This window comes from Trachemys scripta, chromosome 6, assembly GCF_013100865.1.
Source record: "Trachemys scripta elegans isolate TJP31775 chromosome 6, CAS_Tse_1.0, whole genome shotgun sequence".
NCBI classification, from domain to species: domain Eukaryota; kingdom Metazoa; phylum Chordata; order Testudines; family Emydidae; genus Trachemys; species Trachemys scripta.
The window spans coordinates 81,169,988-81,191,007 of NC_048303.1; the positions used below are offsets into that span (position 1 = coordinate 81,169,988).

The 21,020-nt window shown below is 45.2% G+C and overlaps 1 protein-coding gene across 3 annotated transcripts in view; it reads right to left on the reverse strand.

Moving 5' to 3' along the window:
- Positions 1–21,020, reverse strand: part of SPIN1 (spindlin 1) — a 110,840-nt gene that overhangs the window by 46,860 nt on the left and 42,960 nt on the right. The gene's annotated exons all lie outside the window — the stretch shown is intronic.

Below are 21,020 nucleotides of genomic sequence, written 5' to 3' on the forward strand. Positions count from 1 at the left end.
ACAATTGCAGTATTAATACAGAAGAAAATAAAAATTACCACCAGATTTACCACAAAAATTTGTTGCCGGTTGAAAAGCAGCAGAGGAGTGGAGCAGACGAGTGGAGAGGAGGCAAAACAGAATGAGTCATGCCTTCCCAACACAGTATAGATTATAAGAAATTTTCCCTTTTCAGCAAAATAATTTCATTTTATCCATAAATCCTTTAGGTGTTATTTTAATGAACCCATAAACATTTCCCTTTAGATAGACATTTTTAAAATCAATCTAAATAGATGTATATTGTACTTTAATTAATTATGTAGATTAACTGTTCTCTGAATAACATGCATGCATACTCTGAGCCCCACTGTAACAATCCAATAATGGCACAGTAATGCAAGAGAGTTGCTTACTGCATTCCAATTTCTGCACTTTTCAGTAAGTGTCAAAGTGGAATTACATCTAATTATTCATGAATGGGCCTTTTGGCACCCTCTAGTGGCTTTCTCCCTCTTGGACTTTTCTAGTTTGGTCTTTCAAAACCTTCCCCCTTTCTAGAAGTGTTTAGAGTTTATCATAGTTTAAAACTAGAGATGTGAGATGTAACCTGCAACTTCTAATGAAACAAGTTAAATGTCAAGAACCCATAATATTGATTCACATTTTTTTCCGGAGTGAGTCATTCTGAACTGAAATATGGCTGATGCAGAATATGAAAGTTTATCCATGCCTTACTCCAAGAACGAAAATTTACAGGAAATGAGTTATGGCTTTAGGTCTCTGATTCATGCAGCCTTGGGGGCAAACCAGATCTGTTATGCTGTGGCAAGGGAGATATGGCTCCATCTCTGTTAAGCCACCAACTGAAACACTTGCATAGCCGAGGAAAAAGCAACTATACTAGTCAGCATTGAAACTAAATAGAACAATCCTCCAAAAGAGCATGAAATTCAATGTAAACAAACAAACAAACAAACAAAATCCACTGAGTGACAACTAATAATCCCGTACCTTTCCCCAATTGACAGCCTATTTGAGGTGGGTTAGATCTGTGAACTTCATTACCTGAAAACTTTTCCTTTGTTGGAATAGAGCATAAATAAATCTGTCTATTTGTATTTGTAACGAAGTCATCCATGACATTGGGATTTTCATAGCAGCGTACACTTGAGTCAAGAGGGGGTATACTATACATATAGTTATGCAGAGATGTGAAAGGGGGTAACTTCTTTCTAAAAATTACTGGAATACCACAATGAGGAGTACCCACTTACCAAAGGCAACATCAGATGACTTTTACTCTAACGCTTCCGAGATATTATATTTTAGCCCTACGTAAATGGAAGATTTTGAAGCCTTCTTTCCTCTTGACAATGGATAATAAAAGAACAATTTGTCTTTCTGAATTGAGCTTTGCAGTGAGTATATACTTTGGGAACTCTACAGAAATCCAACAAATACCACAAATTCTCTTTGGGGTACTCAAAGAGCCTGGAGTTAGTCTTTGGTACAAAGACACGGTTGGTTGAGAGTATCACTTAATCTTTTTGGAAAGATAGGTGTCAAAGTTGAGAGCACTGAGGTTCAAGGTAAGGTGCTCCCAATTCTGATACCCTGTGAACTACCATGATTGTAATAAAAAAGACCACTTTACTGGTTAGAAAGTAATGAACCACCTTCATAAGTAGTTTAAATGGAGGGCCTGTGAGGGAACTGTTAAGCAGGTAAAATCCCAGTAAAGAACTCTGTACTTTGGGAGGAGGTAGAAGTCATGCTACTCTCAAAAAAGGAACACTAGCCATCTAGGAGGGATGAAATCCACTAATTCTCTGCTATAACTAAGAAGCTGCCAGATGAAGCAGCAACTTGATTTTCAAATGTCTGAATTATCAGGCCCAGCCTGAGTCCATCTTGAAGAAATCAAAGAGTCTGTAGTACTGACACAGATGTAGGGATGAGACCGTTGTCCTGGTACCAATAGGTAAACGTCACCAGGCCCATGAATATGTTGTTAAATTTCTTTCTGGAACCTTAAAACATGGATATTATATCTTCTGAATAACCTCTTTCGCTTAAGAGGCTCTGTTCAAGAACTTGGCAGCGAGGCTCAGACTGTCTGGATTTTGATGTACGACTGGCCCTTGTAATGCAGATCCCTTCTGGATGGATAGCAGAGGGAAGGTCTTTGTACCACATTAAGGAGGTCAGAGAACCAAGGTATTCATGGCCAGAACAGGGCTACCAGAATTACCAGTCCTACTTTTTTTCTGAAGCATTCTGATTAGAGGAAAGGCATATTTAAAAAAAAAGTCAGTCCCTTTTAGACATCTTTGCAACAAGGCATCTGTTGCCTTGACTTTATAATCTCACTGACAAGAGCAGAACACTGAATCTTTGTGATTCAAATGGGATGCAAACAGATGTATTGCTAGGAAACCAAATTCCTTTACCAGTAAATGGAAGACCTCTGGGTATAGTCCCCATTCTGTATGATCTACCTTTTGCCTGCTGAGTCGGTGAGCTGTTACATTCACTTTTCAGCAGACACAAAGGGAGCAGACTGACTCTAGAGTCTCCTCAGCTCACGTAATAAGACATGAATTCCCTCTGACAGTCTGTAGATTTGTTCCCCTTTGTCTGCTGACATACGACATGGCTGAGGTGCTGTCTGTCATAGTCCGCATGAGGGAAGTCCAGATATGGGAGCAGAGCCTGATGATATATTGGACTGTCCTGATCTCTCACCAGTCTATACTGTGCTTGTTCTCTTGAATGGACCAGCTCCCTTGGACAGCCCTTGACCCCATCCTTCCAGCCTTGCATCTGTGGTGATAAGTGTCCTCATGAGTTTGCTAATTGGAAAGCCTGACTTGAATCCTCTCTAACTCACCCGCCGTCTGAATGACCTGAGAATCCTCCTGAGGAGAGATGCTTTCACTTAGGGGAGGATAACAGGAAGTTCCATAGCAGCCTCTAGTGAGCATGGGTCAGCTAAGAATATCCACAAAGGAGATCACTAATGAAGAAAAGACAGAAGTGTTTTAATGGGCACTTCCTTTTGATAAAATTTCTCAGCTTCTCTCATCTATCCTGCAAGAAACTTTGTCCTCACCCACAACTATTTCAGATTTGGGGACGATTTATACCTTAAAGTCAGCGGCACTGCTATGGGTACCCGCATGGCCCCACAGTAAGCCAACATTTTTATGGCTGACTTAGAACAATGTTTCCTTAGCTCTTGTCCCCTAGCGTCCCTTCTCTACTTGTGCTACATTGATGACATCATCATCTGGACCATGGGAAGGAGGCCCTTGAGGAATTCCATCAGGATTTCAACAATTTCCACCCCACCATCAACCTCAGCCTGGACCATCCCACACAAGAGATCCACTTCCTGGACACTACCGTGCAAATAAGTGATGGCTAAATAAACACCACACTATACCGGAAACCTACTGACTGCTATATTTACCTGCATGCCTCCAACTTTCATCCAGACCACATCACAGGATCCATTGTCTACAGCCAAGCCCTAAGATACAACAGCATTTGCTCCAATCCCTCAGACAGAGATAAACACCTACAGGATCTCTATCAAGCATTCTTAAAACTACAATACCCACCTGCGGAAGTGAAGAAACAGATTGACAGAGCCAGAAGGGTACCCAGAAGTCACCTACTACAGGACAGGCCCAACAAAGAAAGTAACAGAACGCCACTAGCCATCACCTACAGCCCCTAACTAAAACCTCTCCAGCGCATCATCAAGGATCTACAACCTATCCTGAAGGACGATCCCTCTCTCTCTCTCTCTCTCTCTCTCTCTCTCACAGATCTTGCTTACAGACAACCCCCCAACTTGAAGCAAATACTCACCAGCAACTAAACACCACACAACAGAAACACTAACCCAGGAACCAATCCCTGCAACAAACCCTGTCCGCATATCTGTTCAAGGGACACCATCATAGGACCTAACCACATCAGGCACACCATCAGGGGCTCATTCACCTGCACATCTACCAATGTGATATATGCCATCATGTGCCAGCAACGCCCCTCTGCCATATACATTGGCCAAACTAGACAGTCTCTACGCAAAAGAATAAATAAATGGACACAAATCTGACATCAAGAATTGTAACATTCAAAAACCAGTAGGAGAGCACTTCAATCTCCCTGGACACTCAATAACAGACTTAAAAGTGGCCATTCTTCAACAAAAAAACTTCAGTGAGAAACTGCAGAACTGGAATTAATTTGCAAACTTGACACCATCAAATTAGGTCTGAATAAAGACTGGGAGTGGTTGGGTCACTACAAAAAGTAATTTCCCCTCTGCAGGGCCGGCTTTAGGAAGTGCGGGGCCCGATTCGGCGGGGCCCTGGCAGGGATGACTCACCCGGCGGCGCTCCGGGTCTTCCGCGGCACCGAAGGACCCGCCGCCAAAGACCAGGTAGGGAACCACCCAGTGAGTACATCCCCCCCATCTGACCCCGCCCAATGTCCTGCCCCCAACTGCCCCCCTCAGAAACCTCAAGCCCCCCACGCTCCTTGTCCCGACCACCCCCTCCTGAGACCCCCCACCCTAACTGCCCCCCAGGACCCCACCCACTACCCAACTTGCCCTGCTCCCTATCCCCTGACTGCCCTGACCCCATCCACCACCACCCCAACAGACCCCCGAACTCCCACGCCTACCCAACCCCCCCTCGTTACCCATCCACTGACCGCCCCCCCAGAACCTCTGCCCGATGCAACCCCCCTACACCCGCTCCCTGTCCCCGGGACTGCCCCTGCCTTATCCAACCACCCCCCTCCCCCCCGGCCCCTTACCAGGCTGTTTACCCCTGCCGGAGCCGCGCCAGCACTGGGACCGGGGCCTGGGCTGCGACCCGGGCCGGAGCCGCGCCGCCCAGCCAGAGTCAGGGCCGGATCCGGGCCGGAGCCATGCCGCCCAGCCAGAGTCAGGGCCGGAGCCATGCCGCCCAGCCAGAGTCAGGGCCGGGGCGCTCAGTCAGGGCCGGGCCGGCCCGGAGCCACTCGGCCGGAGCTGGACTGGGCCACACCTCCCTGAAGCCCTCCTCGCGCGCGCACACACACATCCCCGCCCCAGCTTACCTGCCGCTGCTTGTTTCCAGGCTTCCCGCGCAAACATCTGATTCGTGGGAAGCAGGGGAGGAGTATGGGGGGAGCTGGGGCCGGGGGCGGGGCAGCTGTCCAGAGCTTGGGAATTGGCTCCAGCTCACCACTGGGTGTGGGGCCCAATTCAGGGGAATCGGGGGAAGTCGGCCTAAAGCCAGCCCTGCCCCTCTGTTGATATTCACCCCTTCTTATCAACTGTTGGGATTGGGCCACATGCACCCTGAGTGAATTGGCCACGTTAGCACTGACCCCCACTTGGTAAGGCAACTCCCATCTTTTCATGTGCTGTATATTTAGACCTACCTACTGTATTTTTCACTCCATGCAATGATGAAGTGGGTTATAGCCTACGAAAGCTTATGCCAAAATAAATTTGTTAGTTTCTAAGGTTACACAAGGACTCCTCATTGTTTTTGCTTATATTGTTTTTGCTTATACAGACTAACACGGCTACCACTCTGAAATTTGTAGACGTATGTGTCTATCTCCACCCTGAGGAGAGGTAGATAAGTACCCCTCCCTTCCACACAACCCTGAGAGCTGCTATTACCACCACTAATACTTTGATAAACACTCACGGTGCCACTGCTCAATCAAAAGGACAGAGACCTGTATTGGCAGACATTGTGCTCTGACAGCAAAGTTTAGGAAGCAACTGTGTGACTATCTCATGGCATTCACCCAAGAGTTCTGAAAGAACTCAAATGTGAAATTGCGGAACTATTAACTATGCTTTGTAACCTGTCCTGTAAATCAGCTTCTGTACCCAATGACTGGAAGATAGCTAATGTAACACCAATATTTAAAAAGGGCTCTAGAGGTGATCCCGGCAATTATAGATCGGTAAGTCTAATGTCAGTACCAGGCAAATTAGTTGAAACAATAGTAAAGAATAAAATTGTCAGACACATAGAAGAACATAAATTGTTGGGCAAAAGTCAACATGGTTTCTGTAAAGGGAAATCATGTCTTACTAATCTATTAGAGTTTTCTGAAGGGGTCAACAAACATGTGGACAAGGGGGATCCAGTGGACATAGTGTACTTAGATTTCCAGAAAGCCTTTAACAAGGTCCCTCACCAAAGGCTCTTATGTAAATCAAGTTGTCATAGGATAAGAGGGAAGATCCTTTCATGGACTGAGAACTGGTTTAAAAACAGGGAACAAAGGGTAGGAATAAATGGTAAATTTTCAGAATGGAGAGGGGTAACTAGTGGTGTTCCCCAAGGGTCAGTCCTAGGACCAATCCTATTCAACTTATTCATAAATGATCTGGAGAAAGTGGTAAACAGTGAGGTGGCAAAGTTTGCAGATGATACTAAACTGCTCAAGATAGTTAAGACCAAAGCAGACTGTGAAGAACTTCAAAAAGTTCTCACAAAACTAAGGCTTTGGCTACACTTGCGCGTTATAGCGCAATAAAGCCGCCAAGAGCACTCTACCTCACTCCCCGTCCACATTGGCAAGGCACGTAGAGCGCTCTGACTCCGCGGCTGGAGCGCTCCTGGTACTCCACCTCCCCGAGAGGAACAATGCTTGTTGCGCTCTCGCTGGAGCGCCGCGGTGCCAGTGTGGACACCTAATGTGCTCTGATTGGCCTCCGGAAGTGTCCCACAATGCCTGTTCTAGCCACTCTAGTCATCACTTTTGAACTCTGCTGCCCTGTCCTCAGGTGACCAAGCATCAGACCCGCCCTGCAAACTTGCATCAACACAATTCCAACCGTCGACTTTCTCACTCCAAACTGGTTAGCGACCAATCGGTAGATGTCTGGAGTTGCCAGCTTCCAGATTGCAATAGCCACCCGCTTCTCCACCGGCAGGGCAGCTCTCAATCTCATGTCCTTGCATAGCAGGGTGGGGGAGAGCTCAGCACACAGTCCCATGAAAGTGGCTTTTCTCATCTGAAAGTTCTGCAGCCACTGATCATCATCCGAGACTTGCAGGATGACATGCTCCCACCACTCAGTGCTTGTTTCCTAAGCCCAAAAGCGGCGTTCCACAGTGGAGTGCATGTCCGTGAATGAGATAAGCAATTTTGTGTCGCATGCGTTATGCAACTCGATATCATCGTCAGACTCCTCACTGTCACTTTGGATCTTAAGCAGTAACTTGATTGCCAAACGATACTTGCTGGCAAGATTCGTCAGCATGTTCCTCAGCAGTTCGGGCTCCATTCCCGCAGACCAAAAGGGAAGACAAAGCGCGCTCTGCACAGAAACCGTTGAAAGATGGCGCCAAATGTGGATGGAAACACAGGGATTGCTGGGATGCTAAGCGATGCATCACGGGGTGTTGGGATAGGATCCAGAATGCCTCGCACCTCACACCCCCTTCCCACAGCACCAGAATGGGAAGAGGTGCTCTGTGGGATAGCTGCCCATAATGCACCACTCCAAATGCCGCTTATGTGGCCATGCCAGTGCGCTTGCAGCTGTCAGTGTGGACAGACTGGAGCGCTTTCCCTGGTGCGCTCTCCAAAGGCTGGTTTAATCCAAAGCGCTCTACATCTGCAAGTGTAGCCATGGCCTAAGTGATTGGGCAACAAAATGGCAAATGAAATTTAATGTGGATAAATGTAAAGTAATGCACATTGAAAAAAAATAACCCCAACTATACATACAATATGATGGGGGCTAATTTAGCTACAACTAATCAGGAAAGAGATCTTGGCGTCATTGTGGATAGTTCTCTGAAGATGTCCACTCAGTGTGCAGCAGCAGTCAAAAAAGCAAACAGGCTGTTAGGAATCATTGAAAAGGGGATAGAGAATAAGATGGAGAATATCTTATTGCCCTTATATAAACCCATGGTACGCCCACACCTTGAATACTGCATACAGATGTGGTCTCCTCATCTCAAAAATGATATACTGGCCGTAGGAAAGGTTCAGAGAAGGGCAACTAAAATGATTAGGGGTTTGGAACGGGTCCCATCTGAGGGGAGATTAAAGAGGCTAGGACTTTTCAGCTCGGAAAAGAGGAGACTAAGGAGGGATATGATAGAGGTATATAAAATCATGAGTGGTGTGGAGAAAGTGAATAAGGAAAAGTTATTTACTTGTTCCCATAATATAAGAACTAGAGGCCACCAAATGAAAGTAATGGGCAGTAGATTTAAAACAAATAAAAGGAAGTTCTTCTTCACACAGCGCACAGTCAACCTGGGGAACTCCTTGCCTGAGGAGGTTATGAAGGCTAGGACTATAAACGGGTTTAAAAAAAGAACTAGATAAATTAATGGCTATTAGCCAGGATGGATAAAGAATGGTGTCCCTAGCCTCTGTTTGTCAGAGGGTGGAGATGGATGGCAGGAGAGAGATCACTTGATCATTACCTGGTAGGTTCCCTCCATCTGGGGCACCTGGCATTGGCCACTGTCAGCAGACAGGATACTAGGCTGGATGGACCTCTGGTCTGACCCAGTATGGCCGTTATCAAATTGGGATATGGAGATAGGCATTTTTCAAATCTATTTATGTCATACAACCCCCCTTTATTGATAGTGGCCAGAGTGGGTTTTGTAAAATCTCCATCCTAAATATTGATTTCTTTACGGAACCGTTGAGATACTTGAGGTCAAGAATTCCACTAACATTCTAACTTTTTTGGGGCTAGGAACAATAAGGAGTAAAGACCTTGTTTCCTTTTCAGAGAAGGGACAGGTTCTATTACTTCCATTCACAGAGAAGTTAGGATGGCTGTCTGCATGCCCAGACTCCTCTTCTCAGGAAGAATCCTTTAGGCAGTGTTTTTTTTTTTTTTTTTTTAAATAGGCTGAGAGGGACAATACTGTCCACCCAAGTTAGCTTTGCTTGTGAAAACATGCAGAGATATTTAGGGTGTCAGATAACAGTTCTTTTTTTATTTATTTATTCTGGTTGGCCTGATGCCCCCAGTAGTTTTCATGCCTGAAGAAGAGGGCTGAGACTATGCCTGCCTGGATTTGGCTGTCCAGTGAGGAAGCGACTCTTTCAAAACTCTCCCAGTTAGAAACAACACTCTGACATCAGGGAAATGTGCAGTCTTGTTGTAGCAGCTGTGATGGTCACAGGATATGAGAGAGACAAGGTAGGTGAGAGTATCTTTTATTGGACCAACTTCTGTTGATGAGAGACAAGCTTTCAGAAGCTTTTAAACTTCAGAAGAGCTCGGTATAGCTCCAAAGCTTGTTTCTCTCACCAACAGAAGTTGGTCCAATAAAAGTTATTACCTCACCCACCTTGTCTGACCAGGGAAACAGGCACATTATCTCTCATAGTGATTACAGGATAAACTTTGACTGGTGCACAGCAAGGAGCCTTTTGGCCTTACATAATGGAGGCTGGGGTGGGGAATGATCGTGCAGTAGAAATAAAGTAGTGGGTCAAGAAGCCCCTTCCTGCCTGCCAGCACTTCCAGAACCAGGCTGTTGTCCCTCATCACTCCCATAATCATCTACTTGGGGTGGGAAGTGGAGTGGAGGCAAGGCAAGGCAAGGCACGGCAACCTGCAACAGAAGTTGGGGGCAAAAACCAGGACATTAAAGCATGGTGACCCCCAGCAGCAGCAGTGAATGACAGCCTCATAGTTAAGGGCATGGTGACCTCCAGCTGAGGATGGACAATTCAATACTTTCACAACCTTTTAGATGTGGCAGGAACACTGTGTCCCACTGTTGTACCGTGGAAGGGTGTATGAGGCATATATACCTATAGCTTTTATAGGGCATCCGTAGACCTCAATCAATTTACATTACTCAAAATACTCAGATCACTTTCACCTGAAAGTCTATTGTACGCATGTTTTTTATTTTTTTGTTTTGTTTTGTAGCTCTTTTACTATTTGATCCCCTAAATCTGATCTGGAATACTGCCCCTCCTCCCTTAAGCAAGAATTTCCTTTTGCAGGGTTGTGAGTATGCACGCCTAGAAGAATCAGCACGTGTATATGGCCTATGTTTTTTTGAACTGATTGCCTTGCTGCACGCCATGAAGGTGAACAGGGGAGCCTTGACTGATATTCATTTGCCCCACTGAACACTCTGTATATGTATGTGGCTTAAGAGAAACAGATTCCACTTTGTGCCTTTAGAAGCACCTCCTTGAGGAATCCCCTGAATCAGACTCTTCAAAAAATGGAGGACATGGGGGCCTTTTTTCTTCCCTTAGTGCTTTATGCTGGGGCAACTAGAAGAGTCTGAACGTCTAATAGATCTTTCTTAGGTCTCCCTTGATCTGCCTCCTCCTTAGCTGGAGAGTGAAAATTCAGACAGAGTCCCCTGGAAGAAACAGTTATGGTGATGGTGAGAATTCTGTGGTTACTCTTTCAAGCAGTTTTCTTGCCCTGAGAAAGAGGAGGCTCCGACTGAAGGGTTGTGCTGGACTAGGTGAAGACGTCTTCCCATGGTCCCTTTCTCCATTCAAGGGAGATATTCAGATGCAGCCTGGACATAGGATGACCTCACCCTAGGGGCACCAGATTCAAACTCTGGAGATTCAAAGGGAGTCTTTGGTTTATCTGCTGCACTGGGAGAGAGAGCTGACACTTCTGGCAAGGAGTAGCAATGAGCCACTGCAGAGCTGATATGGGGCATGCTGAGGAATAGAGGAAGGGGTTCGGTCCAAGGTCCCCTTACCAGACTCACCTTGTGTTGAGTGCTCTGAATCCCTGTTAATAGCTCTCTGCCAACACAGCAAATGTGGAGGAGGGGATGGGCAGTTGCTCCCCAGTTAGTCAGGACTGAGTGCAGGCTCAAGAGGCTGGGCATTCCCTGGCCCTTTGATATTGTGCTCCACCCTGTATTGCACCACCCTCCCACATAAAGGGAAGGAAGAGGGACCAGCCACTTGTGCAAATCTCGGGGCTGTGGCAAATGTGAGGCCCGGGGGATTTTGCTGCTGAGGTGCTGCTTTCAGGGACTCTTGTGGTCATACTGACGTTTGACCTGCCAGCTCTTGTTCGGAAATGTTTGAATCACCTCCAGGTTGATCAATTCTTCTCTGCATCTGCAGGAAGGCGTTCAGTAACACCGATTTGCATTTTGATATCCGCCTCAAGTATTTTTAGCTGTGTGCCCCACATTTTCAATCGTGTGGCCCTTTGTGATTTTGTATGCTGTTGCACTGCATCTAGGAAGTTTTTTCTGCGACTTCAGGTAGCTAATTGCCAGAACTAACAGGAACTTAGTAACAATATTTCAGCTACAAAATATCATAGGATTGGTTATGAGGGGCAAGAGAGATGGGGCAGATAATGGTTAGGGAGCCAGAGAGGCTGGTGAGCAAGAATCTTAGTTTTCCAGGGGAAAAAAACAAAAATGGTTTAAAAAATAAAAATCCGCTGTTTTCTGCGACTAAAATGAAATGCTGGACTTTAGTTTCCCTAGCTACAATATACATAGGTATCAACTGAACACAATGTTTTACTGATATACAATAGAATGCCATTTATCCAAGCCTCCATTATCTGGCTCTCCATGTTAACCAAACCACCAGGCACCAGGGCCCTACTGCTAGTGGATCAGTTAACATGGAGAGCCAGATAACAGAGGCTCGGATAAACAGGATTCTACTGTATGTAAATTAAAAGCGCATTCAAAAAAAATCAACCACAAGAGGGGAGATTACACACATTGAATCAGTGACACTGGTACTTTCAGTAAAATGTAGTTAACAGTTAATATGTTTTTAATTTTTTTTCACAAAATGTAAAAACTAAAGGTTCTCTGTAAAAATGCAAATTCCATGTTTTTCTGTGGCAAATGGATTTCTAGGATCCCTGTTAGTCAGTACAGAAAAAAAGATTCCATTCTCATGCAATTCTTCTATGCAGGCCCCTTTCTTGCACCCTAGAAGGCTACCGAAAGCTTCAAAATATTAACAAAACCCAAACATAAAGCAAAAACTAAACAAAAAAATGCCCATGGCTCTTAGTCTGGATTAAGGAACTTTCCTCTCATTGTAATGGTATTAAAAAAAAACCCTCAAATCAGAGCAGGATCTTCTGTATAATCATTTGCATATTAATATTTAGACTCCTGCTAGCTCAAACATTACTACTAATAATCTTTGTAAGATTACGATTATGTCACAGAGGTCACAGCTGGAGGACCCTGCAGTTACCAGCTGCCCGGGGTGAGGGGACCCACAGAAGCCCAGCCCCAGAAGCAGGGGAAGCCCGGACTCCCACACACTGTATCGGTGTGGGACCCAGGAGCCCCAGTAGCAGTGGGTGCTGAACCCACCTACCCCTTTTGTCAGGGATATTTTTAGTAATGGGCTGCCGTGAATTTTGGTTTATTTCCCATGACCTGTCCATGACTTTTACTAAAAATATCCATGACAAAAAACAGCCTTAATAATGTTAGATGTCTGTGAACAAAGATTTGAGTGCCCACAGAGCTTTTTTTCTTTTTCTCCCTCTTTTCTACAGTATGTGATTTGCAAGTGACAATGGCAGAGAGCTTTACTTTTCAATTGTAGATTCATTGGTTTATAGGGCTCAAACTTAAGCATTATCTATATCTCTTCCCTTACCCCTTAGGCTTTGTCTATGCAATTTTTTCATGAGTTTAACTCTATCCATTTAGAAGTTTGCCAAAACAAGCCAAGCAGATATAAACACTTAAACCATTACAGTTGCAACCATGTGAGGGATAACACCAATTAAACTGTATCGGTTGCTAAACAGATAGTTAAACCAATGCAAAATCTGTGCATAGATCAGGGGTGGGCAAACTACGGCCCGGGGACCGCATCCGGCATTTCAGACGTTTTAATCCGGCCCTCAAGCTCCTGCCGAGTAGCGGGGTCTGGGGCTTGCCCTGCTCTGTGCATGCCGTGGCTCCATGCGGCTCCCGGAAGCAGCAGCATGTCTCCACTTCGTCTCCTATGCGTAGGGATGGCCAGGAAGCGCCGCCCCTGAAGCTCCCATTGGCCACGGTTCCCTGCGGATGGGGCAGTGCACAGAGCCACCTGGCCACGCCTCTGCGTAGGAGCCGGAGGATGGACATGCTGCTGCCTCCAGGAGCTGCTTGAGGTAAGCGCCGTCTGGAGCCTGCACCCCTGACACCCTCCAGTGCCCCAATTCCCTGCCCCAGCCCTGATCCCCCTCCCGCCCTCCAAACCCCTCAGTCCCACCCTCCTGCACCCTAGAGCCCACACCACCAGCTGGAGCCCTCACCTCCCCACCCGCACCCCAACCCTCTCCCCCAGCCTGGAGCCCCCTCCCACACCCTGAACTCCTCATTTCTGGCCCCAACCTAGAGCCCGCACTCCAATCCCCAATTTCGTGAGCATTCATGGCCCGCTATACAATTTCCATACCCAGATGTGGCCCTCGGGCCAAAATGTTTGGCCACTCCAGCATAGATTGACAGTTAGCAGAGTGAGTGAGTGTGTGTGACTCTAAAAGCTTTGTTCCAAGGCCAGGCCTACCTAATTTGACTTCTTTTCATAACAGAATTAAAAAGCAGAACTAAGACACTACTTACTACTGCTTTCACTGAAAAATGAAGTGTTTGACTGGCAGCTAAATACAAACCCATTCCCCAGCCATTCCTTCCATCCCTCCCCACCCAGCTTGAGAACTTTTTAATAAAAAAGTTGAATTCATCTTACCACCATTAGCTATTATCTATTATTCAGTAACAAGGGGGGGAGGAAATGCCCATCCCATGATTACAACACAATATATATAGCCACCCACATCCTTCAGCTCCGCCCCTTTTCCCCACACTGCCAAACACACACCAGAAGACAAAAATCTCTCCAACCCACTCCAACCCTAATGCTGGAGGGAGACAGTGGGTCAAAGTGTGGCCAAAAGTTTAACAATCCTTGGCTTGTGTAGATGGGGGAGTGTATGTATGTGTACACACACATGCAGTAAATTCCAGAACAAAAGGATCCCTTCAAGGAGGAGGCCTCACTAGCGGCTCCCTCTCATTTATACCTAAAAGAGCTCCACCCCAAGTACCTCCACTGATTTCAAAAGCAGCAGTATGGCCTAGGGAAACATGGAATCAGATTCCAAATCTTTGAGGCTTTACAGATCAAAACCACCACCTTGAATTCTACCCATATGCTTTTGGCAGCCAGTAACAGATCCCAAATCACTAGCATTACAAGCTTCTAGTGTGAAACTCCATCTGAGCAAGCCACTTAGATTTTAAGTTTCCAAGGTCTTAATTGTAGCAAACATGAGAGGACATCATCAGTGATCCAATCTGAAGATAAAGGCAAAAGGTAACTGGCAAAGTGCACATTAGAAGGAAAATGGCACATTTCTCACAAAGTGCATGTTCCCACAAGCAATTCTGAGGAGCCTAAGGTCTATTAACACACTGAATTACAAACATACTATAGTTCAGGAATGTCAATAAAATCCTTATCAACTGGCAGCTTCCCTGTGCCTAGAAATGTTCCCAATCTTAATGGTATTAAATCACAGACAGGTAGCCCTTATCAAAGCCCTACATTCATCTAGGCCACGGGTCAGCAACCCTTCAGAAGTGGTGTGCCGAGTCTACATATATTCACTCTAATTTAAGGTTTCGCATGCCAGTAATACATTTTAACATTTTTAGAGGGTCTCTTTCTATAAGTCTATAATATATAACTAAACGATTGCTGTATGTAAAGTAAATAAGGTTTTTAAAATGTTTAAGAAGCTTCATTTAAAATTAAGTTAAAATGCAGAGCGCCCTGGACAGGTGGCCAGGACCTGGGCAGCGTGAGTGCCACTGGAAATCAGCTCGCGTGCCGCCTTCGGCACGTGTGTCATAGATTGCCTACCCCGATCTAGGCATTGAATGATTTCTTCCACTGTAGCAGCCCAAACTATACATGCCATGTGACAGAGCAACATGTTGTCAACATATGAACTCCATCACAGCCCATGTTCCCTAATTAACTTTCAGTGTTCTCATGTGTGAGGACAGATAATCCCGATGTACTAAAAGAGGAGGAGCCCCTGGGGCAGAGGAGCAATTGTTCATTTTTATCTCATACTGAACGGAGCAACACTCAAGAGCAATACTCTACTATCCACCTCTGCTAGGTTCTGCAGGCAAGTCAACAAAAACCTTGTGGTCAACTGTACGGCATCAGGTCTAAAAGAATTAACAGAAACACCACTGCTAGGAGGTTGTGTTAGTTTCTGCCTCAAACCCAGTTCTATGGCCCAAAAGTTTATGTCTGGAACCACTGAACTTTCTTGTCCCAGTAAGAGAAGCCTCCGAAACACCTTTCAAACTCCTGACCCCTGTGAAGCAGAGATTAGAAACTGATGAACAGTTGGTAAGATTGTCAACATCCAAAGTTTGTTTTTTGAATAAAAGTCAACACAACTTAAGACTAGTTGGCACCCTTTACCTTCCTACACTTAGGCGGGGGGGAAAGGGAGGAATGTATGTCCATCCTCATCCTCTTGGAGTTCTAGAGCTGAGAACATATACCATTAATAGAAGCTGTGTTCCTGGTACAGTTCACTGAAATGTCAGAACTGGGAAAGACTGAAAAATACACATCTTTCCTTTGCTATTCTAGAAATGCTGAATATATACTTCAATCCCTCCACTTCTTCCCTGAATTCCAGTAAATCTAGCCTGTTCAAACTGTCTTTTGACCAAAAGGGATACTGTTCAAAATTAATTTAACATCTTTTGACTCCATACAGTATATGGATGTAGAAAAAGTGTAACAATCATAAATTAGGTATACAGTAGAAAATAAAATTTTATTATTAATATTTCAATATTACAGCATGAACCTGACATTACATAAAAATGTATTAATAGTACAATAAACTTATTTCCATACTTGGTGAGGATGATGAGAAGTGGGCTTGAGGAGTGACTTCCTTCACTTCAGTCTCCAGTTCCTCCCTTGCCTGTTCGGGGTTCAGAAGCCCTGAAGGCAGCAGCTACAGGAGGGCGTTTCCTCGGTTGCTGTAGGTCACATCAGAGGTAAGGGACGCTTGTTGTCTTTGAGCCTGCAAAGGATCCTAGTATGGCCATTGCAATGGGAAGGGACCAGGTGGTCGGTACCACGGTTGGCCAAACCAGGGAGGCTGTGGATCAGGGGGATGATAATCATGATGTCCATAGTGAACTGAGCCCCATATGGCGGGTGAGAAAAGCAGCGGGAAACCACATCCTCTTGCTTACTTTCCGACTCTGGCAACAAGAAGGGCAGTCGGAGGCAGGAAGATGTCGGCAAGTCAAGGGCCCTGGCACTGAGCAGAGGAGAGTTCAGTGCGTCAGACACCGAAAGATCTGTTGCAAACCAGAAATCTGAAGGTATGGACAGCATCTGTACCGGTGGTGGTTGTCAGTGCCAAGAGGCTTGCATTGACAGGGTCAGAGATGTGGACCTGGTAGCAAGATCCGTCGGTGCCTGGCATACCACAGCCGGTACCAACGGAACCTTCCCTGCGGCAAATCTTTTGTTTTTCACACCCCCGTAGTACCAGCGCTTCCTTGCCTGTGCCCATTGGGTCTTTAGGCAGCCTGATTTGCTCTGTTGGCTCAGTACTGCACATGCCCTGGGTACCAGATTTAGATGGTATCAGTGGTGTCTGTACTTAATGATACTGATTGAGACAGAGATCATATTCAGCTCGATTGGGGCTCGCTATGGGGACTCTCAGATCTTTTCTTACAGGCCTTAAGTGAATGCCTCATGGGCGTCTCCCTGGGCTCACCTCAATTCAAAGTAGAGGGTTGTGGTGAGGGCTCCCATTGGGACTCTGGAGGTTGAAGGGCTGACTCCATGAGTAGGAGTTTGAGAATCTGTTCTCTGACTCTCCTGGACCTGGGCTTCAGTTACTGACACATGCTACAGAAGTGTAGCTTGTGTTTCTCTCCCAGGCAGCAAACATACAGAGTGTCCATCAGTCACTGGGATAGATTCCTTGCAACTGAGGCACTTTTTGAAGCTTGGAGGGCTGGGCATACCCTTTTCCAGGGGGGGTCGCCCTGCACAGGGGTTGGTAGGAGACAAGTCCTTTCCTTTTTTCTAAGCATGGCCAAAATAAAATGCAAAAGAAGAAAAAAGGCTTCAAACAAAGCTAAAAATTAGCAATTCTAGAAGAGTTATCCATCTAAAAACGGATAACTACAGCTCTGTCTCTAGCCAGAGGTGGTTGAGAAGGAACTAAGGAGGGTTCCCCGTGCATGCTTGCTAGCCTCATGACAGGTAAGGAGCAGCTCATGTGCAGGCTGAACAGATGCTGCTACCAGAGTTCTCCAGTCAAACAGCACACGGACATCTACAGTGTAGCACCCACAGGGCCACTACTCGAAGAAGCAGCTGACTCTCACTGGGAGTCCCTTCCCCCCCCCCCCCCGGCAATGTAATTTAATTTTGGAATTCCACATTGGAAGCTTGATTACAACAATAATGATCAGCTATTAGATAGATTACTCTAGCTCTTATGTTATTTTCCCATCAAAATTTATCCCAGCAATATTGAAGACTTTTCAGCTAAGTGGTTTACAAGAGAATTACCTTCCCATGAACCAAGTCTCTGAGCAACTCACATGTTCCAACTTTCTCCTCCGACATGCATTGCTTCCCTTAGTTGTACTAAGGTTAAAAATAAATTAAGTCACATCGTTTGTGAGAAAGTTTTTTTATAAGTTACAGTTCCATGACTTGCAGCTTTCTGCGCAGCTTTACAAAGCTGTGCTATGTCTGACAATAAATATTGCACTTTTAAAGTGAACAAGTCAGTCCTTGTGAGAATCTAATGTGCAACCATCACACTGAAATTCTAACGTTAAAGTATTTCCATTATCTTTCCTTGAGACATATATAGAATGCTCATCTTGGAGCTATCAGTGTACAAAATGTAGAATCAAAGAGTAAATATCATCCTCTCTCATCTACAGAGCTTTTATTTATGCAGCAGAGACAATTTGAGGAAAATCTAAATAGTGATGATCTGTGTCTGAGTAAGTTTCTGCATTCAGTTCACTCTAAAGGTAACAATAAGACTCTCATTACAAAAAGCAAGCTCAAACCCTTGAAGGCATCAGTACTATGAAATGTAAAGTACTATGGAGTGCTTTAGTGTGCTTGTTCAAATGTCAAGGTCCAAGGACTCCTGACTGATAGCCTCATGACAGCTGAAATGAACGAACACATATATAAGGTTGCAATGTATGTATGATAAAGATTGTATGTGGTTCTGCAGTTTATCATAAACCTTTCATACCTCATCCGCACCCTGACCAATAATCTCTCTTCAAGACTAGCATCCAGAACCTCCACACATCTTTCTAACAGCTGTGATTTCATTTTTTTAAAATGGTGTTAAAGACTATTACAGAGAGGTTTCTTTCTATTCCCCCAACATGCATAGGATTTCCCCTTAAGAAATTGCACTGGTCCAACTTGTCATTCTGAGGTTTTTATATGGTGTAAGTGACATGCCAAATTGCTGTTCCTTCATACACCTATGATTTCTATCTGGAGTGAAGTGCTTGAAGAAATGAAACTCTTCATACATCTAATTGACTCAGTTATTCTGGGAGATGAAAGGCACAAGAATTTTGTGAAGTAAGTCTTTGCTTGAATTGACAGAATCCATTCATCATTTGTTATTCCAGTCCAGGCCGTAATAAAAACAAAACAATAACAAAAAAAGTGTAGGATTTTCTATCAACTCTGAAGAAGACCAAAGATACAGAATGATTACATTCCAGACTGCCTGCCCTGGAAGATTACAAGAACTTTTTCTCCAAAATACCATTCAAATGAGCACTGCAACTGTATGTTATTAGCTTGGGACTTTCTTCTAAATAATTTCTTCTCATCTTGGATACATTTGCAGTATTGTCTGTGACTACGGAGGTGTGGGGCCCGGGACATAGGTGACCAGTTTCTAACCTGCTGGGGGTGCTCCCCCATGGCTCCACCCAGGCCCTGCCCCTACTCTACCTCTTGCCCCAAGGCTCCACCCCCGACCTGCTTCTTTCCACCCCCGCTCCGCCCCAATCCTGCCTCTTCCCACCCCTGTCTCTTCCCTGCCCAGTTCCATCCCTCCCCCAAGCGTGCCGCACCCTTGCTCTTCTCTCCTCCCCCCCAGCGCCTCCTGACGCCACAAAACGTCTGATCCACGGCAGGTGCTAGGTGCTGCGGGGTGCGAGTGCTGATCAGCGCGGCCCACTGGTGGGCAGGAGGCACTGGGGGAAGGGGGAGATTCTGGTAGGCGGGCTCCTCCTCACCTGCCTGCCTCAACTCTAGCAAATCAATGGCACTGTAGTCATTTGACCAAGTTGCCATCCACATCTAACTCAACTGCCCACGCAATTAGTTTTTAAAAGAGATTTCCCAGATTCCCTCGGAACTAGAAACTCAGGCCAAACTTGCCAACTATGAGTGGACCAAGAATTAGGCTCTTACATGTATCTTGCACTAAGCAATTAAATCCAAAGTTGCTTGATTTTTGAGTGCTGTGCTCTCACAAATCCCATGGAGGTCAATGGGAGCTGGAGGTGCTCCTCCTAACTAAAAGTATGAAAGTTTGAAGATTACAGCCTTCACTACCTTACTTGCATGCAGCTGGTTAGCCATTCTATTGCAGCCTAGAAGTGTAAAAAGGATACATTGTAGCACCTAAGACAGTTGTAGAAAGTTCAGCTTCAATGAACTCTGCAGTCCAAAACATTCCTTGGGTAATATTGTCTTCACTTGATATTGATGATTTCATGCAATTAGGCCATAGATGGTGTGTCGGGTTGGATCACAGAAACCCCCTTGGGAGCTGCCACCCGATGTGCAAAGACTACCCCTGCTTCCGTTTTCCCTGCCAGCTCAGGACTCCAGCACCCTGTCTTGCTGAGCCAGACACTCCCATCTGGCTCCAGACACAGATCCAGGGTCTGAATCTCCTGTCCCAAAGCTGCAAGTTATCTGAAAACAGCTCACAGAAGTGCGCTTGTCTTTAGCACTCAGATGCCCAACTCCCAATGGAGTCTAAACCCAAATAAATCTGTTTTATCCTGCATAAAGCTTATGCAGAGTAAACTGATAAATTGTTCGCCCTCTATAACACTGATAGAGAGGTATGCACAGTTGTTTGCTCCCCCAGGTATTAATACATACTCTGAGTAAATTACTAAATAAAAAGTGATTTTATTAAATACAGACTGTAGGATTTAAGTGGTTCCAAGTAGTAACAGAACAAAGTAAGTCACAAGCAAAATAAAATAAAATGCGCAAATCTATGCCTAATCAAACTGAATACAGATAATCTCACCCTCAGAGATGCTTCAGTAAATTTTTCTCAGACTGGACACCTTCCAGGCCTGGGCACAATTCTTTCCCCTAGTACAGCTCTTGTTCCAGCTCAGGTGGTAGCTAGGGGATTCTTCATGATGGCTCCTCCCCTTCTCTCTTCTGTTCCACCCCTCTATATATCTTTTGCATAAGGCGGGAACCCTTTGTCCCTCTGGGTTTCCACCCCCCCCCCCACTGGAAAAGCACCAGGTTAAAGATGGATTCCAGGTCAGGTGACATGATCACATGTCACTGCAAGACTTCATTACTCACTTGCCAGCACACACATATACAGGAAGACTCACAGGTAAACAGCCATCTGCAGACAATGGGAGTCATCAAGATTCCAAACCATCATTAATGGCCCACACTTTACATAATTACAATAGGCCCTCAGAGTTACATTTTATATTTCTAGTTTTAGATACAAGAGTGGTACATTTATACAAATCAGATGATCACACTCAGTAGATTATAAGCTTTGTAATGATACCTTACAAGAGACCTTTTGCATGAGGCATATCCCAGTTACTTACATTCACTTATTACCGTATTTTCTCTAAAACTATCTCAGTTACATTATATTGACTTATTATCAAGTTTTTATAAAACCATATAGACTGCACAAC